We start from the raw sequence: 14,600 nt of genomic DNA, 5'->3' as shown, positions 1-14,600 counted from the left end.
TATGATTAAATCCTTAAATGTTCTCCTTGACAACATTTATGTACGTTTCGGCAATAAAGTTTAGCGACAGGTTGTAGTTATACCTATGGGCAGAATAAGTTCCCCTTTAATAGTAGACTTGTTCCTGTACTGTTATGAATCACAGTTTATGACCAAACTCAGTAAAGACCCGTCTAAATTCCATTTAATTGATATATTCAACAGTTACCGTTATCTTGTGGACATTTTTGCGTTAAAAAATCAAGAATTCCCGAAATACACTGCCGAAATTTACCCAAAGGAACTTACTTTAAATAAATCAAAGATTAACAGCAATAACTGTCATTTCCTAGATTTAGATATTTCAGTTTTACACCAGAAACTCTACACAAAAAATTACGACAAAAGGGATGATTTTGCTTTCTCTCTTGTTAATTTTCCTTTTTTGTACGGTGATGTTCCTCTGGCATCGTCTTACGGTGTTTATATATCTCCTTTCGTTCGATATGCCCGTATATGTATTGGATTTCAATGAAAGTGATCTATATATTACTGTATATTATTAAGTCTGGAATTTCGTTACCCCTAATTACTTAAAACCTTTACTATAGACTATCAGTCCCCGAGGGTTTCACCAGCTCAGTAGTCAGTACTTCGGTACTGACATGATTTATAACAAACCTTTCTAAAATTGTCCGTTTATAAATTTTGAAATTATAAAGAAACTAAGGTGTCAACTTCCTCAGGCAAAGGTGACCTAAGATGAATTTTGCTACTTTTTTATGTACTTTTTGGTCATATAGCTCTTTACCTGTTTCGGTTCTTATACATCCTTGGCTTTCGAATATTTGGTTTTAAGCGTTCCCGATGAAGGTAAATCCAGAAAAGCGCTTCGGGTGCATGACATTAATAAAGTGTTGTTTTCATTTTTTACAGCACTGGGTCGATACCTCTGCTGGTGAACTATCAGTCCCTGAGGGTATTATGAGCTCAGTAGTCAGCACTTCGGTACTGACATGATTTAAAACTAACCTTTCTAAAACTTTCCGTTTATAAATTTTGAAATTATAAAGAAACTAAGGTTTAAACTCCCTCAGGCAAAGTTGACCTTAGACGAGTTTGGCTATTTTTAGGTACTTTTTGGTCATATAGCTCTTTATCTGTTTCGGTTCTTATAATCCTTGGCTTTCGAATATTTGGCTTTAAGCGTTCCCGATGAAGGTAAATCCAGAACAGCGCTTCGGGTGCATGAAAATAATAACGTGTTGTTTTCAATTTTTACTAAATTCTTCCATAGATACAAAGATTTTGTTTGCAAGTTTTGATGTACCTGTAGAAAACTTAATTCAAATGGAATAGCACATCCTAAATTATACGGTGATTTTGTTTACCGAGCCCGGAAACTTATATACGATCCGGGTAAACTTATCAATCCTTTAAAAAAACTTATTCTAAAAGGTTACCAATTCAACACTGTAATTAGATCTTCGGATATTGTTTTTGTTATCAGTAAATTAAAACCACAGTAAATATATTTGTTATACACAATGTATGCACTTTCACGGTACTACAATCTGTCGATACCTAAATGTTGGCATTGCACAAGTCATGTTTTTCTCTGACTGTTAATGACTTCTTTACACTAAATCCATAGGATGTTAAATGTGTACTTATTGATATTTTAGTCTTATGTTATGAGATTGTAACTATTAAAATCATTTACCTTGGCCTGTTTTGTTTTGTGTGGCCTTATAAGATGTTTACATAGTTGTTTACAAAATAATGTTATAATTGTGCAGTTTAGAACAATCGTAGATACTGATTGAATGATTAGAACTTTTCTATTTGACTTGCATAATAATTCCAGAATGATCATCATCTACGATTCGTAATCTAAACTTCTACAATGTTCTAGAAGTTTCCCATCTACATTGTTCTAGAAGTTTCCGTGACAACTATATATACAGACACTGAAATTAGACTGATCAGACATTAATATACTTGTAGTCTAAAAAATTGTCTGGAGTAGTTGGATTGACACTTTTATTTTTATAAATTAACTGTTTGCAAAAGTATGAATTATTCGAAATACTAAGGATTTTCTTATCCCAGGCATAGATTACCTTAGCCGTATTTGGAACAACTTTTTGGAATTTTGGGTCCTCAATGCTCTTCAACTTTATACTTGTTTGGCTTTATTACTATTTTGATCTGAGCGTCACTGATGAGTCTTATTTAGACGAAACGCGCGTCTGGCGTATTAAATTATAAGCCTGGCACCTTTGATAATTATTATTTACGAACGACATCTTACTAGATTTAGAACTTATTGGACATATATATTTCATTGGATTCGATTACAGGTAAGCAAAGAATTCAGGATAAAGAAAAGACTAGGATTGGACATTCAGATATTTTAACAGTTAAGTTGACATTTCAATTTGTATAATATTTCTTGTGAAATTGTATAATAAATCTTGTTAAATTGATCATTGATTTTTCTCTCTTTTTGGCTATAATTTAAAGGTGATTTCTGGCCGTAACACTTAGATACATGACTTTTTTTATTAGTTATTATTGCCTATAACTAGCTGTCAGTATCTGTGAGTACTCTCAGAGCTGTGTCTTTTTTGTTGGAAGGGATGTATAAATACCCTGCCACGCCCGGTCTGTGTTTTTGTAAGATGTGTTTCTGCTTTGTATCGATCTGATGAGTAAAGCCCTTTTCAACTGATTTTTATAGTTTGTACTTATGTTTTGCTGTAACACCACTGTCCCTTGTTATGGGCAGGGTTGAGCGCTCACAAACTTGTTGAGCCCTCCATATTTTTAATATGCCTGTCCCAAGTCAGGAGCCTGTAGCTCAGAGGTTGTCGCAAGTTCGTGTCTGTCATATTTGTTTTTCGTAAACAGTTTGTTATAAAAGAGGGGCGAAAGATACTAGAGGGACAGTCAAACTTATAGATCGAAAATAAACTGACAACGCCATGGCTAAAAAACAAATAGACAAACAGACAAATAATAGTACACAAGACACAACATAGAACATTAAAAACTAAGCAACACGAACCCCACCAAAAACTGGGGGTGATCTCAGGTGCTCCGGAAGGGTAAATTAGGCCGCCGTTAGTTTTCGCAATTGAATTGAATAGATTTCAAATTGGATTCATGACGTCACGTCTATTCTTAATGGTGACTTCATCTATAAATGTTATTGTATTTCATTGTTTATTTTTGTACAAAACTTGGCAGGAAAAGTCCCGTGTGCAATTGATTCGTTATATGGTTCATTACTGATTATGATGAATGACAGAAACTGAGAGGAAAACGGAGATAGATTCAGTTTCAGAATTTATCTAAATTCCGTCAAGGCTTGTAATACTGGACCCGTATGCATCAAGCAACTTAAGTTAAGATTTGTTCCAAACGGACGGATGCATGCATTTATTTTGGCTAGTAGTCCATACATGAAATCGCATTAAACATAAAGGTCTCAAAAAGAAGATTTTTAAATCAAATCTAGTCCTCAATTCATCTTTTCATCCTTTGCAAGTGATTCGGACACTTTAAAACAGCGTAATGGTACAAATGTAACATGTCATCTGACAGATGCTAATTACTTACAAAATACGGCACCTTAGAGAACAGGAATTAACAAATACACTATTTTCAAATTTGCAAATCCAATTCACACGGAAGATCACTGTCACAATCCCTGACCACTGATTCATCACCAGATTTAACACAGATCACATTCATACGATTTTCAAAATAGAAATATATTTCAACAATATCATACAACTTAGGCACGCATATGCTTATGAAGCCTTTTCGTTATTTTAGAAATACGTATACAAAATTGTGTGCAATATTAATATTGTATATTTAATACTACTGTTCTGGCATAGATACATCTCTCACTTATCCGAGACGTTTTTGAATCTCATTTCCAATTTGCAATTTGGATTAACTCTGTATTGATACGGATGACAACACAAGACTAAAGTAAAGACCATAAATTTCGGTGGGAATTTCAAATGGAAGCCCAGTGGTGTTAATAAAAACAGAAAACTTTTCTTTTGTTACAAAACAATCTTGATACATTGGTAAGATAATACTGATTGATTGATTTATGGTGTTTAACGCCACTTTCAGCACTATTGTGCCATATCGTGACGGTAAAAAAAGGGAGTCCCCCCAGCCCCCCTTTATTTGTAACCTTACCTATTTTTTATCATTTGTTTTCGTCCAGAAATGTATGAAATATTTGCTACTGGACATTACGCAAACATCAATCATGAATCACCTTACACATATCTAAGGGAAGCCTTCTATGCATGCATTTACGTGTTTAAAGATTGAATAATCAATCAATTACAAAATATATTGTGTTGCCAAAAAAAATAATAACTTTATAACATTTATACATTTAAACCAATCGTTGATTTATCAAAATGTTTGGAAATATATATAAGTAGCAGCAAACATAAAAGAGGAACTTAAAAGAAAAGAAATATATATATATAAGCGTGCATTGTGGATGCAACATTGCAGATAATACTTTTTAAAAATTCATATTATAAAACTTAGTGCTTTTTTTGTATTTTTGACGGGAAAATGAAGTTTCGAGAACTTCCCGGCCCATAGAAAATACTAAAAGTTAAAAGAAAACCCTCTTAGATAAACAAAACGTCTTAAATGGCCATTTCATTTAATATTATTTCAGAATTTGAACATCTGTGTCCCTGGATCTGAACAAGAATTTGTTCAATCTAAATTGTCATGGCATTGTGATTTATTACTTATTAACTATGATATCATGCTACATAATGTAATTTCCGTACTTGATATAAAAAATCAATAACGAATACGCGTTATCTCTGTGGTCAAGCGTAACCGGGAGTTTAAAACATGCGTTTTTAATTGGAAAGATAAAACCCAACCCGACGGTCCCTAGATAATTGCATATAACTAAATTGGAACTATTTAAAACAATATGACATATTCAATATAAAAAAATCTCTTTGGACGAATTTTCGAGAATCGAAATTTAAAGTGTAAAATAATTAATCGTTTTATTTCTATTACATGGAGTCTTTTTTTAAATAATAAACATTTAAGTGGTTGTCATTCTCAAGAAATCACCGCCGTTTTTTTTATTTTTAAACTACATAAATATACATAAAAAAATGCCGTTTTTTTCTAAAATCAATTTCTTTTCATAAAAATGAATTATTAACAAAGAATTGTTACACAAATGTAGAGGCTTATTTTGTAACGAAGATATTTCAAATCTCTTTACCGAAATCTGCATATGTTTATCTTTTGAAACAAAAAAGTTAACCCGGATGTCTGTTCAAAGGACAGAAATGTCCAAGAAACCGAAATGTTAAGTAAATGTTGAAAATTTCGAACCCATTTATCTTTTAAATCTAGCACACGAAGATATGCTTTTTATTTCATATTCAAATTGATTAGGTAAGAAATAGCTTGAATGCAAACTTTCGTAAAAAAAATTACCGTGGGATCAAAACTGTATCGTATGCCCATAATTGGTGTCTTCCTCGAATGCCAACATTTTATATGTTACATATTCCTTGAACGCCAACAAAAATATTTCAATAGATGTTTATATAATAACAATAGGTGTTTTTATAACTATTTAAATTTTTAATAAGTATTAAACTGTTAAAAATAATTAGTGAACTTGATAAGAAAAAATAGTAGATTTTGGGGTTATTAAAATTATTATGAATTTTAAAGAAATAAAGAAAATTAAAACCTTTTTATTTCTTTATATTAAAAAAAAAGTTTATTTTGGGAATGGAAATGTTTATTAACATAAGACATATTAGAAATATTAAAGAAATTTTAGTTAAATATTTCAAACTAAAAAAGGGATATAAGAGATTTATTTAATTCCATATCATTTTATTTAATTTATTATAAGTTAATATGAACTTACAATAAAAAAGGGTGTAATAGTATAACCAAGAAAAATATCGTGAACAACTGAACAAAATAAAACATAGTAATCTAACATTAGATACAAAGTTTCAAGAAATTCCATCAAGTAATATGGGAGGATATTACAGCACACACAACTATAGAAATATTGAAAAGAAACATCAAAGTCCAAAGAGTCTAATGTAGAATTAGTGCAAAATGGAATTCCTGACAATATGCACATGTTGACTTTGTGATGCAACACAAAGTCAACATGTGCATATTGTCAGGAATTCCATTTTGCACTAATTCTACATTAGACTCTAGCTTTCACGCGTCATATCTGAGACTGCTATATGTGTTATAGTAGTCTCAGGTCATACAGACCATCGCACACCATCGAACGGCCCACTGCACTTCGGCGCAGACCATCTAACTTCAGCGTGACAATCAGACTTCAGGGTCCCCATTGCACCTCCGACTGATACATATATATATATATACACTTCTTTTTACTTGATTTCAATAATTGCAAACACTTTTCATACCGATTTCCTGATAATGGTTTTTATTGTACTAAAGTATTAATTGTTATTACCGCGGATATTGCCCCAGGAAAATATGAGTTTATTTAAGGGTATAAAAATCTTCATAGCTGATATATTTTGATGCTTATGTCACAAACAAAAATATGTAACAAACATTTCGTAAATTGTCAGTATATAAATTTAGAAAAAAATATTAAGAAATGAAGGTTTCAGCTCCCTCAGACTAAGTTGGCCTTTGATGAATTTAGCTCTTATGTAAAAATAAGGAGATGTGGTTTAATTGCCAATGAGACAACTATTCAAGTAAGTTCAATCAAGAGGATGTATAAGCAGTTACATGTATATAAAGGCAACCGTGCTCAAAGTGTTGTTTTGTGAGGGGATCAAGACGTAGGGATGTGAATGAGTGGTTTATGTGTGCAATAATTTCGGCCTCCTAATTATAGTGTAAATCTGCAGTTGTTTCATGTAGTAGATATACAAATTATCACAAACCTAAATGGATAAGATGTCGTGAATGAATTAATAGTTGTTTGTTTAACGTTCATTGGCAACTGTTAGATGAATTATTAAGGGAGAACATTAATCATGATATAATTATGAACATTGGCAATCATACCACATCTTCTTTTTTATAAGAACATACATGCATGTGTAGATTTTCTTCTTAACTGTAAACGACAGTGTCCCCGGGCGTCAAAACCGAATTTAGACTTGTGTAAATTTCTGAAACATACATTTCATTATTTAACCAATGTAAAGTGTTCCGAATTCACTCCAGATTTCTTAATTTGTTCTCATTATGAAATCAAGAAGAAAGAATCATCAAATGCTCAGGCAAAACAAATAATACCGTTTTGAGCTATAAAGACACAGCGATCCTTAGGTTAGGATACACACAATACCGAACGTACTACATTTTATTTTATATGCCACAAAACGTATCTAGCTTAGTTTAAATTAAAATAAAGAACAGAGAATAAAAAAGTTGCTAAAGAGAAAATACATATCCGTGTTAATTTCGCCTCAGTTTGTTTATTCAAGTTTGACATCCAACTTCTTAATCCGCAATCCACATTCATCCGACAACCTTGTATATTGTATATTCTTGACGAAATACCCTCATGTACATGCATGTGACCACCAGGAACTGGGACAAATCTGATATCTTATATGGTATTAATCAAAACCTAAATGATTGAAAATATCTAAGTAGAATATGAATTTGCCAAATAAGCGTTCAGAATTATAATCTAGCATAGTTCAACATTGGAGAAATGACTCAAGTTGAACGTTATTAATAAGATGTCCAAAATATATATATACATGCATATTGCGATTGGTGCTGCAGTGTATCAAAGGTGTGAGTTCAAATCCCGTTGAGAGACAAACATTTGTCAGCTTAAAGATCTAATTCTTACACTAATGGGTTTAATTTTCAGACTCAATTATAGACTTAAGTAAAGTTTTTAACCCAAAATCGAGAACAAGAGATTTGATATTTGCTGTTTCAAATATATTGCAATTGAATAAAGATAAAGTTACATAATAGTAAACCCATTTCTATAACAACATGATATACATGTACAAGTAGATGAAAAAATGAGTATCTCGCAATTAAAAAAAAAGTTTTCCAATCAGTTATGGTTATACAAGACTGTAAAGTCATCTTACAAAATGCACTAAAGACTGAATGAATATCATCCGATTTAGAATTAACACACGTTGAGTGCACATTACACGATTTAGAATGAATGAACGTTGAGCGCACTTTACACGATTAAGAATGAATGAACGTTGAGCGCACTTAACACGATTGAGAATGAATGAACGTTGAACGCAAAACACGATTAAGAATGAATGAACGTTGAGCGCACGTTGAATGGAAAACACACAGAATGATGAACGATGAGTGCACGCACGTTGAATGCACGATGAATGAACGATGCACGCACGCAGAACGGAAGATGCACGATGAATGCACGGAAAATAGGTCAGTTTGAAGTTTAGAAGGTCTGTATATATACATGTTTTATTCCACGAGTTTTTCCGATGGAAGAATATTTTATTAAATTTCATATTTGTTTTTTCTCCGTTTAGCATAAATGGAGAATTTAGAAATAAAATAGGAAAATAGATTAAAGCCTAGCGTGCTGTCGAAATATACCTTGTGCGCTAAATTGTAGAAAAGGGAATTTGGTCCTATAAAAATTACAAATACGAAAATGAAGAATTTTTTATATTGGCGGGAATTTGTGTTCGATCTCTGTAAAAATACAAGGCACTTATTTTTGCTAATATTTCTTTAGTTTACATGTAAAAATCATTGCAATTTATACTAGTAAAAGAATATATTGTTCATACAACCTTGACCATAACAGGTCTCATTAAATCATTCTCGTTGCTGCATAGTAAGCCGATAAAACGTTTTTTTTTGTGTGTTTTTTTTTGTACTGATAAATGAAACAACTCCAAAATTGATAATTTCGTATCAAATAAAATGTTGTCCCGAATAAAAATTGAAACTCAATTTAATGAATAAAAAAAAAACGAGTATTTGATTTATGTACATGTCGTACGAAATAAGTCCACCGGATTTAGCAGTTAAATAACTGGAAAATTTAATTGAACAGTAAAAGCTACAATTTAATCCATCACTTGGTGTCTGTCGTCTGTTTGTATTGTAAACATACTGAATTCGTTTTTTTCCAGAAATATATCTCTTAAATGAGATCAAGTATATATATATATATATATAAATAAATCCATAGGGTATCTTGTGGTAGTTGAAATTATTCAGTGCAATCATTTAGAGTCCGTCGTCGACTGTCATACATTTCAAATTGTTTGCTGTTGGTCGTCTGTTGTTAATGGCAGTCGGCCCTCTGTCTCCAAATTTTAGCCCCCACTTAGGTCAATGACCAATATTTTTTGGAAAGGGGGAGGGTATTTTTTTCGAGACAAACATTTTCTTTACTTAAAAAAAACTAAACAATTTTCTATGTTTTATCATTAAATTAGCAGATGTATACTCAAGTTAGATTGCAACTATAGATGTTGAATTTAAAAAATCATTTAATCTGTATGGTTCGGGTGACCCTACTTCTGTTTTAACACATGACGCCATCAATCTACACGACCGTTTGGAAAATATGCGGACGATATAATCCATGGCTAATTCTCTTTTGGGTTAAAGAAAAGGAAATTTATGCCTTGAAGTAGTAAAATATTGTTACCTTTCAAATTATTATTTTTATTTTTATATTCAGATCTTTAATTGTTTTGGTTTTATGTATTCACAATTTTATAGAAACTCGTGACAATTTAGAACTTGATATATTGTGTAAACACCTGTTTCTTGTTGAAGACTATGCATTGTATGTTGCCCTCTTGATGTTCTTATGTTGTTTTTGTCGTTCGATTGCTGTCATATTGACGTGTAACCCACATCTCAAACAGTTTGAGTTCCGTTTGATTACTTTTTAACTCAACTTTTCAATCAGTTTATGACAAACTGAAAGGGTTATCGAGTTAATTAATTGCTTTCTTTCCCTCAAGCCATGAATATACTCAGTGGAAGATATATATATATATATAGGTATAAGCGTTGTCTATTTTTATATGACAAGACCACAGTAGCAACAATATCCTTTTAATGTAGATTTCTTTATAAAAAAAACTATGCCGACAATGTTCAAGCATCATCGCATACAGGTTTATTCTATAAGACAGCTGATTGGATAAAAGTGATACATTCCCACGCCTACTTTAATCTGATGTCCAATAAAATGCCTCCAGAAACCTGTCAATAAAACAATTACTGCAAAAATTGATAAGTTAGAGATTTGATTCGTTCAACATTAAATTGCGAAGAACGTGTCGTGTAACAACCCTCCCCCTTTCATGTTTACACCTTCTTATTTTAACACTTTCCTTTTCAACGGAGAAAATACAAAATATAACCGTACTGCAAGTTTCTGAATTTTGCAAGAATTCTATGTAGCAACGTGTGATTCACGGAATTGTCATATTTTCAAGGTTAAACAGACCTGTGAAAGAAGTAAGATCATACAATTTTCATCAACCATGTGCAAAAAAAAAAACCCCACCGAATTATATTTGCAAATTGGAAAAGATTAAGAATTGTTTTATATCCGTACTTAAAATCTTCCGTAATTATTTGAAATAAAACAAAAAAAAAAAATATGTTTCTCTCTGCCTGAATGCAATAGAAAACAAATTTATTCTTTATCTATAATTTGCAAAAGAGGAAAAATTATCAAATTATTAAAAGAAAGACTAACGATAATATTACCATTCAGGTAAATGAGTTTTCCATAAAGTAACTAATCCTTAATTCACAACCGTCAATGTACTTGAAAAACTCTGGATTCATTTTTGATATTTACCTGATAGATAGATAAAAAAAAACATATCTATCAGGAAGTTCGATTGCAAAAATGAAATAATAAATGTATTTTTTTTGTAGACGAGTAGCAAATTGAAGAAGGAAATTTTGTTGAAAGAAAAATTAAAATATATTCACATCTTTCTGAGTAAAGTGTAAAAAATGCAACAGTATAATTGTATTAATAGTAACTGTTGACTATTTTATAGATTAAAGGATTATAAGTCGAACACGACACTCGCACAATGTACATAATTTAAAACTGTTTTTTTTTTCTTCTATAGATTGCATTCCGAAGTGCACATGCTTGGCTAAGATAGTTGAATGTTCAGCGAACAATATTACATGATATGCAATTGATATCAATCGAAAGCAACAGAGGAAGATTTAGGTTTTGAAATCAGAGCATTCCTTAAATTAAACATTTGAAACAGATTTTTTAAGCACCAGCATGCATATTTTGATTATATAAATATAAAATTGAGAATGACTGATGTACTTATTATTCTATCTAACAATTAGCATTGGTAGTCTCGGCAGTTTTCTCTCCCTGAGTGCGGGAGGTCCATTTTAACGGACAGCGGAAAGAAAGTCACAGGACAGAAAGTTACAAATTTGATAGGACAAAAAGTCACATATAATTTGTTGACAATTGATTGATTATAAAAGAGACAAATCTTGAAATAATTACTTTTTATTACATATTTTCTTTTTACAGTTTGGGAAATTGTTCATTAGCCTTGATAAATGAAGATTTATTAAATTTTAATCATTAGAAGGATATGTTTTTTGAAGCACCATGAAGCCCTTTAGGCACCAAGCCACTTTGATATTTTGTTTTTGAAATGAGAAGTAACACGGGTGCTATATAAAACAAATCTGCTACGAAACAGAAATATAAACCGTAAACTAGATGTATAATTATGTACATTTTCTTTTTAATAATTGTTTCATAACTTATTCTATGTTATATTTTTCTATAATATAGTTTATTCTTTTTTTTAGTTCTTGTTAAAACAGACTTGATGCTTAAAAAGGTCAGAGAAGTATCAAAATCGGGTTTTATAGGTACCTATACTAAATATAAACTGTTACCTAGATTTTTGAAATATGCTTGCATTCTTGTTGCATTTATTTTGAAATAATGTTGTATAATTTGTAAATGTAATAATTTTATCCGGTGTATCCTTATATATGATAAAACATGGCAACATATTTCACATAACTTCCATGAATAAAACAGTCACAGCGTTGCACGGGTATTTATAATTATTAAGATAGTGTTTGACAGTCCGTTTCGGTTGAATGCTCAGATAATCCGTATATTAAAATGTAAATAACTTTCACCAAACATCTGTCATCTGTCAAAAATTAGAAAAATATAAAGTAAATAAGATACTCAGAATATATTTTCCTTGACTAATTTTATATGGGTAAGAACAATTATTTTAAATCACAGACGAAAATGTGTTTAAGAACATTTTTGATATTTATTACTAATCATTATATCTTTACAGACGGAACGAATAAATACTAAATTACTTAATGCAAGAAAGAACGACTGCAAAGTTTTTATGACTTGCACACTTTTCCGGTTACAACAATTATTCTTTTCTTATATAACCAATTAAATGTGTACGTGAAATATCATCGGAAAAAATGAATTGCAACTTTGCAAACGTTATTTAATTAATAGACATACAACATAACATTAAAAGACCACAAAAGAATACCCTCCATTCTTTTCCGATTTTATTCACGAAAGGGAAACAACCCCTAATAAACACAGAGAAAGTGTCGCCCGTTTTGCATCCGAATATTTAAAATCTTAACACGACTGAACACGATCTTACAAAGTCTAAACAGCATTTTTACCTTTAGTCTGATTTGATCTGAACATGGTCTGATCAAGTCTTAATCGGATGCAAGAACAATCTGTCTTGTTTATCTTGACATGACTGAACGGACTTAACACGGTATATCGTGACAGCGTCTGAAAGTCTGAAAAAGTCTTGACGTTTTTCTCTAGCAGTAAATCCAGTCGATTAAGACTTGATCAGACCAAAATGACCGTTTCAGACTCAAATATTGCTACTAGTGTGATCCACTACGGATGATTCCTATGAATTTAACTAACCCTCTATGGATCATATGTGTTCAGCCGAATCCTCTATGGATTTTACTAACACTCTATGGATCCGTAGCAAACCATATAACTTATATGTGGAGCAGGATCTGCTTACCCTTCCGGAGCACCTGAGATCACCCCCAGTTTTTGGTGTGGTTCGTGTTGCTTAGTTTTTAGTTTTCTATGTTGTGTCATCTGTACTATTATTTGTCTGTTTGTCTTTTTATTTTTGGCCATGGCGTTGTCAGTTTGTTTTCGATCTATGAGTTTGACTGTCCCTCTAGTATCTTTAGTCCCTCTTTTATAATATATGACCGCAATACATTTCTGTTTTTTATCATAATATAATATATATGTAAAACATGACCACTAAAATGTTTCATTTATCTTAGTCTCGATCCCATCATTTCCACGTGTATGACTCATTATCAAAATCGACTTGTCACTGGATTTTGACCTTTTATGAACAACAAGACTGAGGCCACTTTTAGAACAATACCTATAAAACCCTCTACAGGATTTGAGTTCCAACCGGTTTTGGGAGAGTTAGTGATGTTTCTCTCCTGTTTCCCCTTTTAACTATAGCGTTGTTTTCCTTTGACTTAGGTTTGAGATTATGAGTCCACACCCTGCATGTGGCAGGTGTGTTCGACTTTAATCTTGATTGACTAGGATTGCCAGTTTTATGCCAAAAGTCGATGGTTCTCTCCGGGCTCTCCGGATTTCTCCATCAATAAAAACTGGACCTAAAATCAATCAATCCTTTGACTGAATATGCATACCATCTCTTCTTATTTTATATTTATTGCCATACTAGTATTTTTATTTAATCGAAAACGTTAACATACATTTTCTGATAGATTTAAACGTTTTTTAGACATGTAGGGTTGTAACTGTTTCAAGAAAAAAAGAGACGGATGATAACACAGAACACGTACAATTGTTAGTCGAAGAAAAAACATCAAAACCATTACAAAAGTCGTAACACGACGAAAAGACAAACAACAGTTTACACAACACTACATAGAAAAGTAAATACTGAGCGACACGAACCCACAAAAATTCCGGGGTGATCTCATGTAGTACGGAAGATTAAGTTGATCCTGCTCCATATGTTACACCCTTGGTTCTATTAAGATTGATGAGACTATTTTTGTTAATGCCAAATTTTTAAAATAGGCGTAAACCTATTCAAGAACTCATACATAGTTGTTTTTCACATTTTTGGTTTGACCGTTACTGATTTAGGTAAATCAAGAAAACGCTTTGGACGCACCAAATATATGTGTTATTGTCATGTTATAGTTGCCGAGACATTTTATGTCTCCAAAATAAAAACGTGTCACTGACAAAGCTCAACACATTACGTTTATGTTTACGAATTATAGATGACACGCAACAGTAGTAAATAAACTCATCATAGATACCAGGATTACAATTCTGTACGCATGACGCGCGTATTGTCTACAAAACATTCATCAGTGACGCCCGAATAAAATGAAATATGAAGTTGAAGAGCATTGAGGACTCAAAATTCCGAAAGGTTATATACAGCTAAGGTTATCTATTTCTGGCGTAGAAAATTCTTAGG

Source organism: Mytilus californianus, unplaced genomic scaffold, assembly GCF_021869535.1.
Source record: "Mytilus californianus isolate M0D057914Y unplaced genomic scaffold, xbMytCali1.0.p SCAF_8, whole genome shotgun sequence".
Taxonomy (NCBI): Eukaryota; Metazoa; Mollusca; class Bivalvia; order Mytilida; family Mytilidae; genus Mytilus; species Mytilus californianus.
The sequence above is the reverse complement of the archived record's forward strand: the minus strand, read 5'-3'. Positions refer to the sequence as shown.